General features: G+C 45.9%; 1 long non-coding RNA gene across 1 annotated transcript in view; it reads right to left on the bottom strand.

The window, feature by feature from the left end:
* Window positions 1–2,170: 2,170 nt before the first annotated feature.
* Window positions 2,171–20,710, bottom strand: part of LOC128336757 (uncharacterized) — a 30,747-nt gene continuing 12,207 nt past the window's right edge. The window contains exons 2-4 of the long non-coding RNA XR_008312076.1: window positions 9,152–9,254; window positions 8,863–8,941; window positions 2,171–2,677 (exon numbers count right to left, since the gene is read on the bottom strand). This is a non-coding gene — a long non-coding RNA (uncharacterized LOC128336757). The remainder of the gene's footprint in view (window positions 2,678–8,862; window positions 8,942–9,151; window positions 9,255–20,710) is intronic.

The raw sequence follows: 20,710 nt of genomic DNA on the forward strand, positions 1-20,710 counted from the left end.
TAACTGCAGCAGAAGAGTAAGTGCATCAACCAAGAATGACTGGACCACCGTTAAAAGCCTGAGAGGTACAGCACACGTCATACTCTTGATACCAGCAAGCAGTGACCTCAGACTAGTGGGATACGTGGACGTGGATTGAACTGAAGACAGAACTGATCACAAGTCCACAAGTGGACACCTGATTTTCTATGGCAGCAGAGCCTTCAGTTGGGCTAGCTGGAAGCAGTCAATTGATGTACTTTCGTCCACAGAAGCTACTGGCCAAGCATGTCAATCAGCCACATGGCTACACACGTTACCGTTAGACTTTGGAATTGATGAGCCAAAGCCAGTGGAGATGTTTGAGGACAACCAAGGATGCATCCAACTCTCTCTGATGGAAAGGACTACATCTCGAACAAAGCACAGAGGCACAAGAGAATGGGCTAATTAAACTGAAGTACTGCCCAGCTCAAGACATGATAGCAGATTGTCTGACCAAGCTGCTGCCAGGAGACTGGTTCCAGATTCTTTGAGAGAAGATGGGAGTCATGGATTGGTGCATGAGACAAGAAGGGGTATTGGAGAGGCCGCTCCAGAGGGCATCAACTCTTAGCACCAACAACCTTATTGACCACTAGGAGCATTAGGGGTAGAGAGCACCAGTAAGGACATTCCCTCTCTGACCTTGCTTTCTGTACTCTACTTCTTGGTTAAACTGATAGTCTCAGGTTTCATTCTCTCACCTGGAGAGAGACACTTCCTTGTTCTTCCTTCCTGCTTGTAGCTAGCAATGAGGCATGTAGGTCTCAATCTAGCTCCCTGGTGGATTTCCTAAATAAACTACTTTATTTAGAACTTTAACTCCATGTCTCCAGACAATATTAATTAGCAATGCCCTCCTCCTTATGCTGCAGCTAGTGTAGATGAAATCTCCCCTCCAGCTCTTTTAACACTTCCTTGAGTAAATGTAGGCAGGATGTCAGCCACTGTTTTTAGTTTTGTAAGCCACCACGAGAGAGGAAGGTGCCATCGCTCAGTAGCAGAGAGCTCACTTTGTCTACAGTGTGTCCCATGATCAATCTCTGGCATCTCCAGGTAAGTCTAGTAATGAGCTGGTCTTGTGGCAACAAGCATGACATAGCTAAGCAGGGTCCACCCTGGTTGCATATGAAAGGGAGACTAGAAGTGTGCGCATTCCCTTTAGGGGATGGAGCCACTCTGGGAAGAGCAGAAGGTTTCAGGTTCCCTCCCTGGCTTCTGCAAGATTGGGCTGAGAGAGATTCCTGCCTGCAACCTTGGAGAAGCTGCTGCCAGTCTGGGTAGATGATCCTGAGTTAGATTCTGAGCTAGATTCCCTAGAGGGAGGAGAGCTGGTCTTGTGGTAGCAAGCATGACTTGTCCCCATAGCTAAGCAGGGTCTGCCCTGGTTGCATCTGAATGGGAGACTTGATGTGTGAGCACTGCAAGATATTCCCCCTCAGGGGATGAAGCTGCTCTGGGAAGAGCAGAAGGTTTCAAGTTCCCTCCCTGGCTTCTCCAAGATAGGGCTGAGAGAGATGCCTGCCTGCAACCTTGGAGAAGCCACTGCCAAGTCTGTGAAGACAATACTGAGCTAGATAGACCAATGGTCTGACTCAGTATATGGCAGTTTCCTATGTTCCTAGATGGACCTATGGTCTGACTCAGTATATGGCAGCTGGCTATGTTCCTAACCCCTGTCTGGAGAGCAGCGGCCAGAGTATAGACAATACTGAGCTAAATGGACAAAGGGCCTGATTCAGCAGAAGGCAGCCTCATAGTCATACGAGAGGTTACATTTGAAAATTGGAATGGTGTGATATAAATCTTTTTTTAAAACCCACTTTAAAAAGGCAACAAAAAGCCATACCCTTAACGTCTAAAACGGAGGATCAATAAAAATTCTCATACAATCAATATAGCAGCAAGTTTGCTCAGTGATCAGGAAAACCACTAAAAGCCTCCAAGGGAAAGGTCTCCACTTGTCTTCTGAATGAAAAAAGAGTGCAGGTGCCTCCCTCACCTGTCAGGGAAGAATGTACCACTGGTGGGGTGCCCCCACTTAAAAAGTGCTTTTTCCAGTTACCACCTCACTGTACTTCCTGGGGGCACCAGAGCAGGTCTTAAATTTAGAGCAAGTTCATCATAATAATACTGTTGTGACCATCTATACCTCATATATGCAACATTTATTATTACTATTGCTACAAACATCATTATTATAATCAGAGGCACCAAGAGAGCTTGGACTCGAGCCATCTGGGTGGTTCGGCCGAAAGAACCATGGCAGCTGGCTTTCTTCTTAAGCAACTGCCATTTTCAATGTAATCACTCGTCCTTTGGACGCACTCGCTTGCTTCAAGCCTTGAGTAATCCCTTGTGTTCATTTTCTCCTTTTACAGCAAGAGGCATTTCCATACATTGGTACAGATTTCTTGACAGATCTCCTCAATGGCCAGAATTAGCCACCTCCTCTCTTGTGTTGGAAGGTTTGCAAATTAATCTTCTGCTCTGTTTTGCCAGTTATCTGTGTCCGCCTCAGCACCAAAAGGTATGAATTGCCTAGGGCCTTAGCAAAGAAAGCAGCGGTGAGGATTTTACACTTCTCTCTCTTGTCCTCAGTCAGTTTCTTATGCTCCCATCTTGTCTGCAGAGGTCTACATCACTTCCAGCACTTCTGAAAGTGAAGTAGATGTATAATCCTTCAGACTAAACAATGTTTCTTTTTAAAAATGCTGCTTCAGGACTAGTTTTGTTGAAAGGCAACTTTGGTTATCAGTTACTAGGGCTGTGCATTGTATCAAAACGATAATTGGTACCAAGGCGTTTGCTTGCCCTATCGGAGCATTTTTATCTGGGAACCATTCAAGAGGGAAATGCTCCTATAGGACATGCAGGGGGAAATCCTTCCATTATTGGCAATGCAGTCCTGCTGCATATCGCCATTGCACTAAACCTATCGGAGGATCGGGAGGCTTCAGAAGATCAAATATTCTGCAAATAAAATGGCTGCCCGGGATTTCTGAGCCAGAAGGCAGCTGCGACAGTAGCAGTTCGAATTACTGCCTTTCACCCCCATAATGCACTAGGACAGGAAGCAATGCCATTATGTTGGGCCCTTTTCCTGGTGCATTACTGGGGGGGCGGGGCGGAGGGGGATGACCCTGTAACTATAGGTCACACCCAAGATAGTAGCTTTGATTCCCACTGGGCATACCGTGCTATATGGAGCGAGCCCAGTGACTTAAAATATAAACAGTTTCTCAGGCATTCTTAGCACATCCAGTCTAAAAGTTGTGCATGGGAAACACTTCTACAAATATCCAGAGTGGAGGGGCAATTTTTGGTAAACCCATCTTGCCTGTACAGCCACCAGACCCTCAGGGACATATTTGCAGGATCCTCAGGGACATATTTGCAGGAGACACTGGTGGCTGCACAGGGAAGGAAGGATTGCTGAAAACTGTCCCTCCTTGACACGTGCACATGGAAATGTCTCCTGTGCAAAACTTTTAGTTTAGATGTAGGTCAATGTATTTTTAAGATGCTGCTACTTTAAACCTGTACATATATTGAATAATATTTTAACATCCCACATCTTTTATAATACTCCAAACGGGGGAGGGAGAGAGAGAGAGAGAATGTCATTTAATAATAAATGTTACCATTTTTAAAGATTCAGAGGAAAATGTCTTAATTTTCTGATTATTCTGGTTCTCAGCAAATCTCAAAACTGACAAAGGTTTGTCAATAAATAATCTCCAATTGTATTTAATTAATTTACTTATATTTATATTTTGTTTCTAAGCAAAATCAATTTGCAAAACAGCTACTATGTTAAAAAAAAAAAAAGGCAACTACGTTTATATAATTTAAAAACATATTCTCCAAGGTTCTGACATCTGCTGTAACATATGTAAAACCAGTCTATGGGGCAGTAATGATTGATAAAACAGCTTTTAAAAAATAAGCTAATTTCTAATTTGCTAATTTAGGAGTACAATAATTACTTCCCATAGAAATATTTGTAGGAGATTATGCTTTTCAGAGCTTGATTAATCAAAACAATGATCCAAATATGTGCTAGATATAGCATTTTTCTTGTTTCAAAACTGAATTGTGTTGATAAAATGTGGACGGTGTTCAAATAGTGAAGATAAGTTTTTATCAAATGTCAAATAATTACAAATAAACCAAGTATTCATTTTGAGTTAGATTAGCTGGCATATACATATATTTTTAAGTGATTTGCTGAAAACCCACATTTTTGTTTATTTCTAATCTGTGCATAAAATAGGGAAACACAAACCCATATCAAGAGCGTTGTTAAGTTCCCGATTCTTTCAGATTCCTTCCTACCAATTTGTCTGAAAAACAGGTATTTGCAAACACGGGCAGCCTCATTTCTTATGTCCTTTCATTTTTCATGAAGTGTTTTCAAAAGACTTCAATCAGCCTTAATGGTGCATTTTTAGTTAAGGAAACAAGGGGAGAGAAGTCAATTTAAGCTCCCTGATGAACAAGTGTCTACAGAAAGGAGGGGGGTGGTGAGCCATAAATGGGTTTAGAAAACAGAGCCAAGACGAGTAATATGCGGAGAGCAGAGCACTCAGGGAAGCCAGGATACAATAGGCAGAGTAAAATACTGCAGAGGCTTTTTCAACTACAGACAATTGGGACAATAGGCTGAGCTCAGACATCTGTGTTAAACTGTTCGGAGGAAGGTGAAAAGGAAGCGGCCCTTCTGTAAAGAGGGTTTTCAAACATCAGAATCGAAAGACTTGAAGCAGGAACCCAGTGAATGTGGGATAGTTGACTGGGCTAGAAATCAAAATTGGCATATTTTGCTCCTTAATTCACTTTGTAAGGAATTGTCTCCCTTTTTATGTGTTTGTTGTTTTGTTTTTGCAAAGATACGGAGGCATTATTTGGAATGGCTTCTTTTATCCCTTCCCTGGAATAAATACCCCTCTTTTGATGCTGCCTCTTTCCTCCCACAGTGCTTTAAGACCATAGAATTCTTAGTTAATGTTGCTTTTGCAGATACAAACTCCTTTGGCCATATAAACGTCTCTCTGAATCTCTGTATGGAGGCCCATTTAAGACATGATTGAGGGTGTTTTTCCTGCGCACCTTTGTGCTGTTGCCAAAGGCAAGGCTGTTAAACAAGCATTAAAACAGGCTCGAGACAAAGGACACGATCCAGAAAGGACTACTGCACAACTGCCCATTTATTTCAATGAGCCTCAAGCAGGAGAATCTCTCGCTGGATTGCACCCCAAAGTTATTCAGTAGTCTTCACAGGGGCTGAAGACCATGACGGGAGCTGTAGAACAACAACACCTGGAGATCCAAGTTGGAGAACCCCTGCAGCAAGCCAATGAAGAATAATTTGTGGTGGTTTGTTGCCAATTTTTTCTATCAGCAATTAAAGTCCAGGGCAGGGGATACTTGAGGGCATGTTTTCTCCCTTAGGAGTCCTTCCCACAACTTGTCTTTTTATGGGTCCCATTGCTGAGGGAGGCAAGATTGTTATCTAGTAGGCACAGGGCCTTCTAAGTAGTGGCTCCCACTTTGCAAAACTCCCTCCCAAGCTAAATCTGGCAGTCAGGAGTGGTTTTTCCATGAGGCAGGGGGAGGCAGTTACCTCAGGTGTGGGTGAGGGGGGGAGAAGTTCTGTACCCCCACCATTACAAGCATGACCACACTGCTGCCATGCTCAGTAGCATGGCCTGAGAGTGCTGAGTACCCACCCGCAGATGGGGGCAGCCCTTGCCTCAGACAGCAAAATGTCTTGGACCACCCCTTGTATCAATGTATGTGGAACTAAGTAGGAGAGGTGGGGCGGCAGTCAGGAACAATAACACAGCAACACAGGGGGATGATGCAGACAGAGGGAACAGCTACTAGGAAGTGCTTGTTATGGCCAGCGTGGTGTAGTGGTTAGAGTGCTGGACTAGGATTGGGGAGACCCAAGTTCAAATTCCCATTCAGCCATGAAACTAGCTGGGTGACTCTGGGCCAGTCACTTCTCTCTCACCTTAACCTACTTCACAGGGTTGTTGTGACGAGAAACCTAAGTATGTAGTACACTGCTCTGGGCTCCTTGGAGGAAAAGCGGGATATAAAATGTAAAAAATAAAATAAAAAATAACAGCTTGGAGTAGGAGCAGGAGGGACTCGGATGTTGAAGTTGACTTCTCTAATAAAAGACTTTTGTTATATACTCCTGCTTGATCTTTTAATGAGTGCTGACCCCTCTTGAAACATGGTGGCAGGGGTTTAGAAAAGCAACCCAGCAGAGGCAATGAACAAAGCAGCAAGGGCTGTTGCAGCATGGAGCGAGGCCTGAAACCAACATAGCCACAGGATTTGACTGAACCTAATCTCGTCCCGGCATGGAAGCGCTGGAGAGAGGAATTTTAACTGTGTCTGGACCTCGACTTGAAGGGAGAGGGAGAAACGCGTTCAGCAAAGCTGCTATACAATTTTTAAAAAATCTTTAAAGGCACATCTGTTCACCCAGGCTTTTAATTAAATACCATTTTAATAGTTTTAACATTGTTTTAAAATACTATTTTATAATTTTAAACTGTTCTAATATCTTAACCTTTTGCTGTCATTTATTCTAACCAATGTTTTAATTTCTTTGTTGTTTATTTGTTTTAACTTTTCAATGTTGTCTTTTTTTTTTTTTTTTTTGGTAAACCGCCCAGAGACGTAAGTTTTGGGCGGTATAAAATATTTATTTATTTTTTATTTTACATATTTTTATACCGCCCAAAACTTACATCTCTGGGCAGTTTACAACAAGAAGCCCCGCCCCACGTGACCACGTGGCTATTTAAGGCGGGAGGAAGCGCAGACTGCTCAGTTCCTTTGCGACCGCCGTGGAAATCACTTGGTTTCTACGGCTCCTTCGCGCTAGACTTCCTTGGAAATACTCTCGTTTTGATTCACTGGCTTTGAAAAACGGACTGTCTGACTATTCTACTGACTGATATATCGTGTTGAACCTGGACTGAAATTACCTTGGCTTGCTTATTCCCACTGTTTTGGCGAAAGATCGGACTGATTCTCTGGCTTCTGACTTCGGATAGTGAGTACTATGGATACCCCTGTGGGGAAACGCAATTTTAAACGTTGCGCAGAGTGCAGGGCTAAATTACCCTCACAGGATCGACATAACTTATGTCTATTGTGCCTGGGCGAGGCCCACAAGACTTCTGCGTGTGCCAATCGTTCTCGAAGCAGACTAGGAGAAATCGCGAGTTGCGTTTAAGGGCCGCTCTATACGATGACATTCTATCGGGGCCCTCTTCAAAATCTCCTCAAGTACATAGCTCGAAGGACCTGGGTCTGGCCCAGTCTAAAACTTCGAAGCTCCAAGCCAAATCCCCTAAGCCCTAGAAGAGGCCGGGAGAGAAAATGGCGACCGTGGCTGCTCCCGCCAAAAAATCATGGCGCCGCGCTCTGTCGGAATCGACACCCTCTCCGGGCACCGCGCAAGACATTGTTTTCGTCTCGGAATCGGCGACTTCGGCACCGAAAGAATCGACACCGAAGCCTTCGCCACCGACGGGAATTCCTTCGACATCGAAGGCTCCGACCCAGTCCACATTGAGACCTGCCGTTAGCTCGACGTCGACACCACCACCTTCCATGTCGATGGATTCGATGCCGATGGAAGCTGTGGAACTTAACGCTGCCCGTCGCTCCTCGGCATCGACATCGACAAAGACAAAGGACGTCTCGATGCCGACAGGAGATCTCGCACTACCATAGGCTGACCAAATTGCAACGTCTACAGTTTTACCAAATGTCTCGATATCGACTACCAGAGAACTAGTACCGGCACCTACACCGATCCGCTCGCCACCAATTTCAAGAGAGGAAACTCAGACTTCGACATTGAATACGCCGGCAAATGTCACGGCTGTGACTCCATGTTTTTGGGCTCCCATAACTTTTGCTATGATAGAGACTGTGGAGGACGATGCTCCACAACTGGACCCGTTAATTAAAATGCTGGACTCTGCTAATGGCACCCCCGCTACTTATCGAGGTTTCCCCCGATCTGAAGACACTGCCTCCAACATCGGGACCCGGGTGCTAACGGCTGTACAACTTGCCTCTCCGACTCCATGGCACACCTGCGGATTCAGCCATCAGGTGTCGCCCTCAGCAGAGACTGCCTTACCAGGGACTGTTTCCCCGGGTGCGGGTTATGATTTCCAAGAGGACCGGACATGGCGTATTGGCATGACCTCAGTACAGACTTCTACCTTTCCTACGGAACAAGCTGCACCACTTCCTGGCAAGACATTTGCTGACGTAGGGACACAGACCAAAGTTCGCATTACCTCAGCACATACCCAAACAGAGGTGCGATACTTTATGGATGCAAATGCACAAACTGACCCTTTACCGGCCGCTAACCCTAGGAGGGACACGTCGCCTCAGTTACCGTCTCACCATTCTTGTTCGGATCCAGATTCCGGTGAAAGTCACCATGGACCGTCGCACTTCGAATCCGACGCGGAAACTGTCGAGACGGACCTGTCTCCAGACGTGGCAACACCATCCCACGTATCTCCGACGGAAGAGTTAAAAGCATACCATTCCCATGTTAAGCGTATGGCGAGTGCACTAGGACTGGATCTTAGTTCACAGTTGAAAACCATAGACGATCCTGTCTACAATTTTATGTGGAGGTCACAATCAGCGGAACCAGTAGCGCTTCCCCTGCTGCCAATTATTTCAAATGCTGCACAGTGCGCCTGGGAAGTCCCTCATACCTCCACTCCAACATCTAAAAGACTGGAGGGGCTCTACCGGGTTCAGGAACGGGACAATACCTACCTTTTTAAACATCCTGTCCCTAATTCTTTGGTCATCGATTGTGCCACGTCCTCCAAATCCACTCGACGACATACTACTCCTGCGGATAAAGAAGGCAGGAAGTTAGGTGTGATGGGAAGAAAATTGTATTCTACTTCCTGTTTGTCAGTGAAAGTAGCAAACTACTTAGCCTGTATGGCTAAGTACAGTTATTGTATTTGGGAGGACCTAGAAAAGAATCTGGATTCCTTGCCCTTGGAGGAAATAAAGCTTCAGTTCCGAAAAAGTTAGAAAGAGCGGGGGACCTTACCTGTCAACAGTTAAGTACTGCGAAACACCTTGCAGAGTCGGAGTCCCGTTCCATCGCGACGGCTATCACCTTGCGTCGTCACGCCTGGTTGAGATCAGCGAACCTACAGCAAGACATGAAAAACAAAATAGAGGGTCTGCCCTTTGACGGCAAAGGTCTCTTCTCCGAAGAAACAGACGCCACCATGGAGAAGATGAAAAAGTCGGAGTTTACTGCTAAGACCTTCACTTCTGCGGCTTCACCTGCTACATCTTATGGCAGCAGACAGTGCTCCTCGTATAGGCGCGGTTCCTCATATAGACACCCATCCAGTCTTTTAGATGTTGGAGTGGAGGTATGAGGGACTTCCCAGGCGCACTGTGCAGCATTTGAAATAATTGGCAGCAGGGGAAGCGCTACTGGTTCCGCTGATTGTGACCTCCGCATAAAATTGTAGACAGGATCGTCTATGGTTTTCAACAGTGAACTAAGATCCAGTCCTAGTGCACTCGCCATACGCTTAACATGGGAATGGTATGCTTTTAACTCTTCCGTCGGAGACACGTGGGATGGTGTTGCCACGTCTGGAGACGGGTCCGTCTCGACAGTTTCCGCGCCGGATTCGAAGTCCGACGGTCCATGGTGACTTTCACCGGAATCTGGATCCGAACAAGAATGGTGAGATGGTAACTGAGGCGACGTGTCCCTCCTAGAGATAGCGGCCGGTAAAGGGTCAGTTTGTGCACCTGCATCCATAAAGTATTGCACCTCTGTTTGGGTATGTGCCGAGGTAATGCGAACTTTGGTCTGTGTCCCTACGAAAGTTTAAACATTATAAGAATTTAAAACCTTAAAACAATATTTTGAAATGAAGCTAAAACTATTAAAATGGTATTTAATTAAAAGCCTGGGTGAACAAATGTGTCTTTAAAGATTTTTTTAAAAATTGTCAGAGATGGGGAAGCTCTTCCAAAGCATTGGGGCAGCAACTGAGAAGGCCTGTCCCCGAGTAGCCACCAGACGAGCCAGTAGCAGCTGCAAATGGACTTCTCCTGATGATCTCGATAGGCCCTCTATTTATTTAAAAATTTGTTAACAAACAAACAACTTTGTAGAAGAAAAGGAGAAAGATTTGCAAGTTGTTTGGTCTCAGCATGGGCTCTACTTTAGAAGAGTCACTCCAGGCACTAGATGGATATTACATTCCAAAACAGGATGAAACTATGGAACATTATTGTTTATTTATGAGGCAACAGGGCATTGAAGAGGGTCTGGATGCTTATGTTGCTGCACTGAGGACACTAGCTGCATCCTGTAACTTTGGAGCACTAATAGACTCTTTACTAACAGCTCTAACAGACACAGCTGTGCGGCAGGTGTGAAAAAGGCCAATTCCATGCTAGAGATCATTAGGAAGGGGATTGAAAATAAAACTGCTAATATTATAATGCCTTATACAAACCTGTGATTCAGTACACCACACCGAAAGAAGAACATTGTAGAACTGGAAAAGGTGCAGAAGAGAGCAACCAAAGATTATCAGGGGCCTAGAGCACCTTCCTTATGAGGCAAGGCTACAACACCTGGGGCTATTTAGTTTAGAATGAAGATGATTGCAGGGAGACACTGATAGAGGTCTATTTGTACAATCATGCATGGTGTGGAGAAAGTGGATAGAGGAAAATTCTTCTCCCTCTCACATAACACTAGAACCAGACGTCATCCCATGAAATTGGTTGCCGGGAAATCTAGGACCAACAAAAGGAAGTACTTTTTCATACAATGGATCATCCACTTGAGGAATTCTCTGCCACAAGATGTGGTGAGAGCCAACAACCTGGATGGCTTTAAGAGGGGTTTGGATAACTTCCCAGGTGAAGCTGAGAAGCCTGCAGGCAGGAGTTGAGGGCATGCCCTCTCTCCTGCTGTTACTCCCCTGCAGAGGCATCCTGCCTCTGAGGCTAGAAGTGGCCTATAGCCTTCTTTCAGACTAATATCTGTTGACAGACCTCTCCTCTGTGGTCTTTCAATGGCTACTAGTTGGGAAGGCTATAGGCCACCTCCAGCCTCAGAGGCACGATGCCTCTCAATACCAGTTGCATGGGGGTAACAGCAGGAGAGAGGGCATGCCCTCAGTTCTTGCCTGTGGGCTCCCCAGAGGCATCTGGTGGGCCACTGTGTGAAACAGAATGCTGGTCTAGATGGGCCTTGGGCCTGATCCAGCAGGGCTGTTCTTACGTACTCCAGGATAGAACTGTATGTGGAACGAAGGATCAGCAACTCTCCGAGAGATTGCAGCGAGAAGCAGATTTAACTCTGAATTGCTGCCTGGAGATGGGGAGGGCAGCAGAAGCTTCTAAAGAGAGACTAAAGCCACTAGCAGGCGCACCAGATAGGCAAGTGCAGGCTGTCCAACCGCAGTCTGGGCTCTGCCAAGGGCTGGCTGAACAGGCAGCCTCATGAAAGGATGCCCAAAATACAATGACTATATTGTGGGAAGCATTATGGAAAGAGAAAGGGAAAATGCCCTGCGTGAGGGTAGCAGTGCAAAGGGTGTGGGCAAGCCAAACCACTTCCACTGCCAATGCAGAAGTATTAAGCAAGCGCTGAGCCCAAGAGTGAAGGTGGTGCAGGATGGAGTACCAGTTGCAGGGGAGTCACAGCAGCAGGAGAGAGGGCATGCCCTCAACTCCTGCCTGCGGGCTTCCCAGCAGCATCTGGTGGACCATGGTGCGAAACAGGATGCTGGACTAGATGGGCCTTCTTGGACCTGATCCAACAGGGCTGTTCTTATGGGGTTGAATCTGAAGGCTGTGAGGATGTCCTAAGCCTGACCTTGGAGTCACCAAACCTTGATGTGCATGTAGTGGAGGATGCTGGGGAAAACAGTACATATATGCCACGACACTGTTTGCCATTATGCTGTTAAACAAAAAGCCAGTTCACTTTCAGCTGGGTTGTGGGGCCACCTGCAACGTGCTGTCGTTGTCACTGGTGGATCAACAGGCTGAGATTAAACTCTGGGGCCAGTTGCTTATTCTGTGCAACGAGAGTACCCTGAAACCAGTGGGCAAGTGCAGAATTAAGGTTTGCAACGCAAAGAATGAAAGAAGAGGACAACAGACCACTGTTGGGGAGTAAACCAGTGCTGGCCATGCAGCTGATTCATGCCCTAATATCAGAATATTTTGAATGCAGTGCAGACCAGTAAGCAGAACCATCCAGCGGCCTTGAAAATGGAGCAGATACTACCAGAATTGGAGGGTGTTGGTGAAGGATGCTTGGCAGGAAAGCTGAAACTTGAGGTAGATTTCAGTGTAGACCCAATGAGGTCCCAAAGCAGATGGTTCCTATAGCACTGGCAAAATCACTGAAGCAGGAACTTGCCTGCCTAAAGGAAAGAGGCATAATTGCCCCAGTAGACACCAGCACAGCGTGGATCAGCAGCCTGGTCATCATTGTACGAAAACCCTCAGGAGAACTGCATATTTGTATTGATCCTAAACCCCTAAACAGAGCACTAAAGCTCAGCCATTGCCCACTACCAACAATTGTTGATGTGGCATGGGGTCTTTTCTGAGCAAAAGTGTTTATTTATTTGTTTATTTATTTAGTGTTAAATTTATACCACCTTTCATTAAAACAATCCCAAGGCAGTTCACACAGAATAATAAGAACAAGACTATAAAAATACACAATTCAAATATTAAGCTAAAATATAAAAACATAAATATGATGAAAATTATTTAAAATACAAGCACTAATTAACCATACAAAATACAAAGAAGCAGCAGTAGAGACAATCATATAAAAGCCTGGGTAAAAAGCCAAGATTTTACACTCTTTCTAAAAACTGTGAAGGAGACCGAGGAGCGAATGGCCACCAGGAGAGCATTCCAGAGTCTGGGGGCAGCAACAGAGAAGGCCCTGTGTCCCACGTGCACAACAGCTGATCCTCCCTCATTGTTGGCACCCAGAGCAGCGCCCCCTCAGATGTCCTCGTCAAGCGGGCAGTAACCCTTGGAGCAGGTGGTCCCGCAAGTACCCCGGGCCCAAACCGTTAAGGGCTTTAAAGGTCAAACCCAGCACCTTGACTTGGACCCGGAAATAAACTGGTAGCCAGTGCAGCTCTTTCCAAATGGGTGTGATGTGATCCCAGCGGGCAACTCCAGATAAAATCCTAGCTGCCGCATTTTGCACTAGCTGCAGTTTCTGAATATTCCTCAAGGGCAGCCCCACATAGAGTGTGTTACAGTAATCCAGCCGTGACGTGACTAAGGCATGGGTAACTGTGGCCAGATCTGCCTTCTCGAGAAAGGGACGCAGCTGGTGCACTAGTCAAAGCTGTGCAAAGGCTCAGCGCCCCTGGCCACCGCCTCTACCTGAGCTTCCAAAAGCAGAGCCAGGTCCAGCAATGAGTGTTCTCAGTATCTGATGCAGCAAGCAGATTCTGGCATATAGAACTGGACCCAGATTCAAGATATCTGACCAGTTTTGCAACTCCTTTCTCCGATATTGTTGGCTCCATATGCCAATGGGCATAAGCCCTGCCCTTGAAGTGTTCCAGTGCAGGCTGAACCAGGAGCTAGAGAATATCCCAGGCCTAAAAATCATTGCCGATGACATCCTAATTGTGGGAGAAGGAGATACTGAAATAGATGCAGCAAGAGATTGTGACAAAAAAACCCTGAGGGTTTTGGGGTGGTTGGTTTTTTGGGTTTTTTTGCGTGATGCAGGGAAAGAAATACAAAACTGAACCCAGACAATGTCAGACTAAGACTAAAGGAGGTGTCTTATATTGGGTATCTGTTGACATCAGAGGGTCTGAAAATCTACCCAGGAAAAGTTGAAGAAGTTCAGAAGATGCCAAGACCTGTGGATGTGAAAGGAGCCCAAAGATCTTTGGCAAACTACCTAGCAAAGTTTTGCAAAGGGCTAGCTGATCACTGTGAGGTGGAGTGGGATGCACAAAGAAGTGGTGTGAGAATGGTTAGAATACCATCAGCAAGCATTGGAGGTGATTAAAGAGACAACAGTGAAGGCCCCCGTCTTGAAGTACTGCAGTCCAGAGGAGCAGCTAGTGTCGCAGTCGGACGCATCTGAGTCAGGGCTAGGAGCTGCCCTGTTGCAGAATCAGCAACCAACTGCATTTGCCAGCAGAGCACTGTCGGAAACGGGAAGAGCTTGTGCACAGGTTGAAAAGCAACGTTTGGCTGTAATGTTGTCTGGAATAGGGGCGATTCCGTCGGCTCACATTTGGGCAGACCATAAGCCACTGGAAACCGTTATGCGGAAGCCATTACTGAGCGCCCCAAAGAGGCTTCAGAGAATGCTAATGCAACTACAGAACTACGATGTGCATATCCCAGGCCACCCAGGCAAAGATCTTGTACTGGCAGACACGTTAAGCAGAGCACAAAGCCTAGCGCAGTGGGTTCAGTAGAGAAGGACATAGAATCAGTAAATATGCTGCAGTAGCTACCAATTTCTCGTCCCCGTTTGCAGGCAATGCAGGAAGGCACAGCTCGGGACAAGAACCTACAGATAGTCAAGTGTCTTATCCTTGAGGGTTGGCCGGAGTCAAAGAATAAGCTACCAGCAGAGGCAGCAGCCTACTGTGTAATGAGGGAGGAGCTCAGTGTTCAAGATGGGTTTCTTTTCTGAGGTAACAGAGCCATCATCCCTGCAGCATTACACTCAGCCACAATGAAAAGGATACACACCTCACACATGGGAATTGAGAGGTTTATCCGTAGAGCCAGGAAATGTGTATACTGGCCTGGCATGAATAGCCAGTTGAAAGTATTCGTGAAACAATGTGAGGTCTGTTGCTCACTGGGAGACAAAAACAAAAAAGACTCTTAAGAGGTACCAAACTGACCTTGGGAAAAGGTGGGCGTAGATTTGTTTTCATGGCAAGAGATGGACTATTTCATAATTGTAGACTGTTTCTCCAATTTTTGGGAGACAGTTCCACTGCCAGACAACAGATCTCTGACAATAATATGGAAGTTAAAGTGTCATTTTTACTACTACTACTACGATTACAGATGTTTAGTAGGGAAGATTCGGGGATCCCTAGCAACTGAAATAGGGTTGGAAAGGGCGGGTGGGGGGCTGGGTGAGAGGTCGCCTTATGTGCAGCTGCAGCGGCTCCTCAGTGGTGCAGGCCGGTGGCGGGTCCCCTAGGCCCCACCGGCAATCCCCCTTCAGCGTGGGCTGGCGGGGGCCCGGTTCGGGCCTCCACGCATCATGGAGGCCATTTGCATGATGCCCAAGTTCATGCATGCGTGGAGGTGATTTGCATCACCATGCAAATGTGTGTGGTGATGCAAATGGCTTCTGCACATGTGTGGAGGTCCAAACTGGGTCCCCACCAGCCCACGCTGATGGAGGGGAGTGACTTGAACCAGTTCCCCACACACCTCTAGTGCCATTTGGCCCACTATGGAATAGCAGATACTCTGTTCTCAGATAATGGATTGCAATTTGTGTCAGCAGAATTCAGATATCTTCACCTGCTTATCCCCAGAGTAATGGGTCAGTTGAACCAGCTGTTAAAATGGCTAAGAGAATTCTGACTAAAGCCAAGAAAGTTGGAACTGATGCATATCTAGCTATCCTGGACCACTGAAACACCCCTTCACAAGCTTTGGATGGGAGTCCAGCACAGGGTCAGATGGGTGGTCGATGGGCAAAAACTTTACTGCCTATGCGAGGCAACTTACTAGAACCAGAGGGCCACAACAGATGAGTCGAACTGTTAACAGAACAGAAATTAAGAAAGCCCCATTATTACAAGAAGTCAGCCAAGGATCTACCCAAACTCCATGTGGGTGAGCAAGTTTAGATTCAACTAACAGAACGACAGAATAAAGAGTGGCAGAAAGCTGAGGTCCAAAGACGAGTGAGTGCTTGAGTGGTGCTGGGACTGTGGACTGTGCTGCATGGTGTTCATGATGATCTGCGCTGCATGGCACAGCACGGAGCTCCGGAGGACAGGACGGTATCCCACAATGCACCACATGCCATGTGCGGTGCATCAGGGAATTCCCCAAGGAGACGGGCACGGCCCACCTCCGTGTGTCCGCTGGAGCTGAAAGCAGCCCCAGCAAACACACGATTCCCGGAGCCTGGGTTAAGAACTCGCTCGAGCCTTTATCCCTGGCTAAGAGCCAGGCTGAAAAGCTGAGCTACGCAGCGGTTCTCGTGCTCAGCTTAACCGATGCTGTGCTTCCATGGCTTGGGTTAGGGTGTGTGTGTGAGAACAGCCTCCTTGTCTAACAAAGGGGTAAATGGGGTTGTCTTGTGAAATTTTCTTTTCTTTCTTTCTTTGGTTAATGCTATAAAAAGGAAAGATGTATCAATGTATGTGGAACTAAGTAGGCGAGGTGGGGCAGCAGTCAGGAACAATAACACAGCAACACAGCGGGGGGGGGAGTTACTGATAGAGGGAACAGCTACTAGGAACAGTGTTTGCTATTACAGCATGGAGTAGGAGCAGGAGGGACTCGGATGTTGAAGCTGACTTCTCTAATAAAAGACTTTTGTTATTTACTCCTGCTTGAAACTTTAATGAGTGCAAACCCCACTTGAAACACCACGGCTGTCAGATCTACAGTATATGCCTGTCAGCATTCCCTCTAACAGGGATTCCCAGGTGCTGTTGACTACAGCTTTCATCTTCCCCAGCTGCACTGACATTTGACTGGGGATGATGTGAGTTGTAGTTAACAACATTTGGGGAAATCCCTGTTACAAGGAACACACTGACGCCTGCCCCCTTTTAGGGAGCAAAATAAGTGTAATGTCAGGATTCAGCTCCTCTCACCCATCAGTCTTTTCAAAGACAAAAAATAGGATCTTCCACCACACACACACACACACACACATACTTTACAATGAGACAGACATGTGAGTAAACAAATATGGCAGACGCTGTTATGTTAAGTTTGGCCCTTAGAAGAGCAGTAAACTTTATTCTGCCAGGACTTTGAGGTATACATGCTTTATAATGTCTCTTCTTGTTATTCAGTGTTGTTGTTTTGTTATGTTTTAATCGTTGGTATCAGTTCACTGAACTTCTTAAGCAGCTTGTAAATGGAAACAATGGCTTACATATGACCAATACAACGAAAAATATTTATGTACGATGAATATTTACATTTATATACGGCTTTTCAATAGAAGTTCCCAAAGCAGCGTACATAGTCAAACAAATAAAATGGCTCCCTGTCCCCAAAGGGCTCACAATCTAAAAAATCTAACATAAGCCCGATTCAGACATTATGTTATACGAGTGTACAGATGTCTGTACACTCGTACATGCTTGTGTGAGAATGACAAAATTAAATATTCATATTAAAAGTGAACCTGGGTACAGGTCCTTCAGATGCATGGTTCAAAAAGGAAATGTACTCCTGTACCTATGTTCATCATAACATGTGAATAACTATACCTGTGTACACTGAACACTCATTGTACAAGTGTTCAACATCATATCTGAATCGGGCTACGTTCTGCAGCGAAACAGGGGCAGTGCAAACCTGCCTGTACCGCTGCAAGGCTCTAATGTGCACGGCCACATGGCTGGTGTCAGAGGACTGTTCCACTACAGCTTATCCTTGTGCGATTACACAAGTCATGCGCTACTTGCATTATTCCCAATGCAACTACTGCATGACCTGCATTGTCTAACTTGAGCTTTTAATTTCAACGGGACTACTCTGAGTATTTTTCCTCAACATGTCAGCCACTGTCTTGATAAATGTATGCTGGTTCATTGGCTTAGCTTGAGCACTTACAGTTCATTGCAGCTGTTTTTAAAGTCTATCTGACATAAGGATCAAATGCTCTTAACTGGCTTAATGCAAAGATTCCATAAAGTACACAAGGATGGGGAATATTAAAACCTAGGAATGCCGCCTTCATTATTCTTTTAACATGGATGTCAGCAAGATGAGGAATTAAAAGTGAAAATCACTGTAACTCCAAAAGAACATCTGACGGACGGCTACAGAAGACATGTTTTCTCTCTCTTTATCCCCTGCATGATCCGTAAAGGAGGATTTCCCCCAAAACAATTAATTTGGTTGCCCAAACCCTTCTTAAATCTAAGGGGATTTAAGAGTGGGGGTAAAATAAAACCTCTTGTCTTCCTAGTGTCTTTGTGGACCACCCGATTGTAAGATAATTCCACCGTACGGCTGTTGTGTTAGCTGCTATGTGGTACATAATTGGACTGTTAAGAAAAACCAAAGACCCATCAAATCAGCCCTGTCATCTTTGCATTAATTTTGTCATCACCTCTGTGCTTTTGTTTCCCCATTACTTTCTCTTTCAAAGCACAAGGAAAGAACTTTATGAATTAAAAAAAGAGAGCCATATTTGGGTGATGCTTCCCCCCTCGCTTAATTTTAGCAGCAAAATGTTTTATTAAGCAGGAATACAAGACTATAGAGCAGTCTCACTCATGTCAGTCTCGGGGCAAAAGTGGCATGCAATAGGAAGACAATTAAGGTGTCCCTCCTTTGTGTCTAGGTGCAGAAGGAACATATGGTGAGCCACTGCTTAAAAAGTCACATATTGGAATGTAGCGTAAATTAAGCCCTTCCCTGATTATTTTAATTGTTTTGTCCATGTGTCCAGGGGTCAGCTCAAATTGCTTTGCAGCTGTAGGTGAAAATGTTGTTAACCATCCGCATCAAATTTTATTGAGGGGCAGGGGGAGGACAATTGTGTCTCTACATTTTAGAAGTGTTTTCTTGTATTTAACATTGACACTTAACGTAGGACTCTTATATTAAGCATGGAGATAGCAACTGTCCCTATCCAATCCCAGCACAGCATCCTTCCAGTGACTGTTGCTGGGTACCTTATGTTTCTTTTTAGACTGTGAACCATCTTTGTTTGTCCGTCCTCTTTTCTATGTAACCCACTTTGAGAACTTTTGTTGAAAACTAGTATATTAGTAGTAGTAGTAGTAGTAGTAGTAGTAATACTAATATAGGAATATATAGCAATATACGAAGCTGCCCAAGGTTGCAGGCAGGAGTATCTCTCAGCCCTGTCTTGGAGATGCTGCCAGGGAGGGAACTTGAAACCTTCTGTTGTTCCCAGAGCGGCTCCATCCCCTGAGGGGAATATCTTACAGTGCTCACACATCAAGTCTCCCATTCATATGCAACCAGGGCTGACCTTGCTTAGCTAAAGTCATGCTTGCTACCACAAGACCAGCTCTCCTTCCCTCCGAGTATTGCACTTTTACGTCCTTGTGCAAACATTCCCTGCAATGTACGTAAGAACATAGGAAGCTGCCTTCTACTGAGTCAGACCACTGGTCCATCTAGCTCAGTATTGTCTACACTGGCAGCGGCTTCTCCAAGGTTGCAGGCAGGAATCTCTCTCAGCCCTATCTTGGAGATGCTGCCAGGGAGGGAACTTGGAACCTTCTGCTCCTCCCAGAGCGGCTCCATCCCCTAAGGAGAATAGCTTACAGTGCTCACACATCAAGTCTCCCATTCATATGCAACCAGGGTGGACCCCACTTAGCTAAGGGGACAAGACATGCTTGCTACCACCAGACCAGCTCTCCTCTCCTGTTCTACTGACCCTTTTCTAAGGACTCCTGTACAAAGTATATCCTCCCCCTCTATTGTCGAGATATCTGGATAGACTGGAGGGGTTATACACAAATATATGGCTTTCAGATACAAACCACTCAGTAACCTGTCTGGTAGCTAGGTTTTGTGGAGCAGCAGTGAAAATACGTCAGCAAATGACTTAGTCATGATCCAGCTGATTGTAATACTCTTGTTTTGTTATTGTTCTTAATATATGTATTTGATCTTTGAGCGGAGTAAAGGTTGATTGATTGCTTTCTCTCCTGCGATGGCGAGAGTGAGAATTTGAAAGCAAGCCTTGTGATCTGGCTGCAAGGTGGGAGAGGCCAGGGAAGGGTAGGCAGAGGATGGACCAGTATCAGGGGGGAAGAGGGGGGGGCTGGCCCCACCCCTGACACTGGTGTCAGCATGAGAGGCGTGGTTGGCACCAGGGGACATGGCCAGCAGTGCCTGCACTTCAGTCCAGGTGGCGCTGAGCTTGAGTAGCTACTGGAAGGCAGGCCAAGGCACTTTCCAGATTACATGCTACAACAGCGATACAATGCTTCGGCTTGGCCCATCGTATTGAAAACGTAAACAAAGAGTTCAGCCGTTTGTTGAGCAAGGCCACCAGCAGGGGGAGCAGTCTCTTCTAGCTTGTGCAAACTTCCTACAAAGGGAAAATACAGCTTTTTCTCTTGTTTTGCAACGCACATGCAACGTTGTAGCACTGTAATGCAAAGGTAAATCCAGAAAGAAGGCATTGGAAATGTAAACGGCACCTTGCTGACAGCGCGGGGACTGCATTGTCGAAACACGGGCAGTACAGAAGCACACTTCGTGGACGGTAGTAACACTGTTGAAGCGTGCAATATGGAAAGTGCCCAAGATCTGAGGGCCAGAAGGGGTCAAGTTCTAGAGTGAGCAAACACAGGTCCAAAGGTCAAGAGACAGAAATGTAGTCAGGCAGGAGCTGAGG

The sequence above is a fragment of the Hemicordylus capensis genome, chromosome 1, assembly GCF_027244095.1.
Source record: "Hemicordylus capensis ecotype Gifberg chromosome 1, rHemCap1.1.pri, whole genome shotgun sequence".
In the NCBI taxonomy this organism is placed as follows: domain Eukaryota; kingdom Metazoa; phylum Chordata; class Lepidosauria; order Squamata; family Cordylidae; genus Hemicordylus; species Hemicordylus capensis.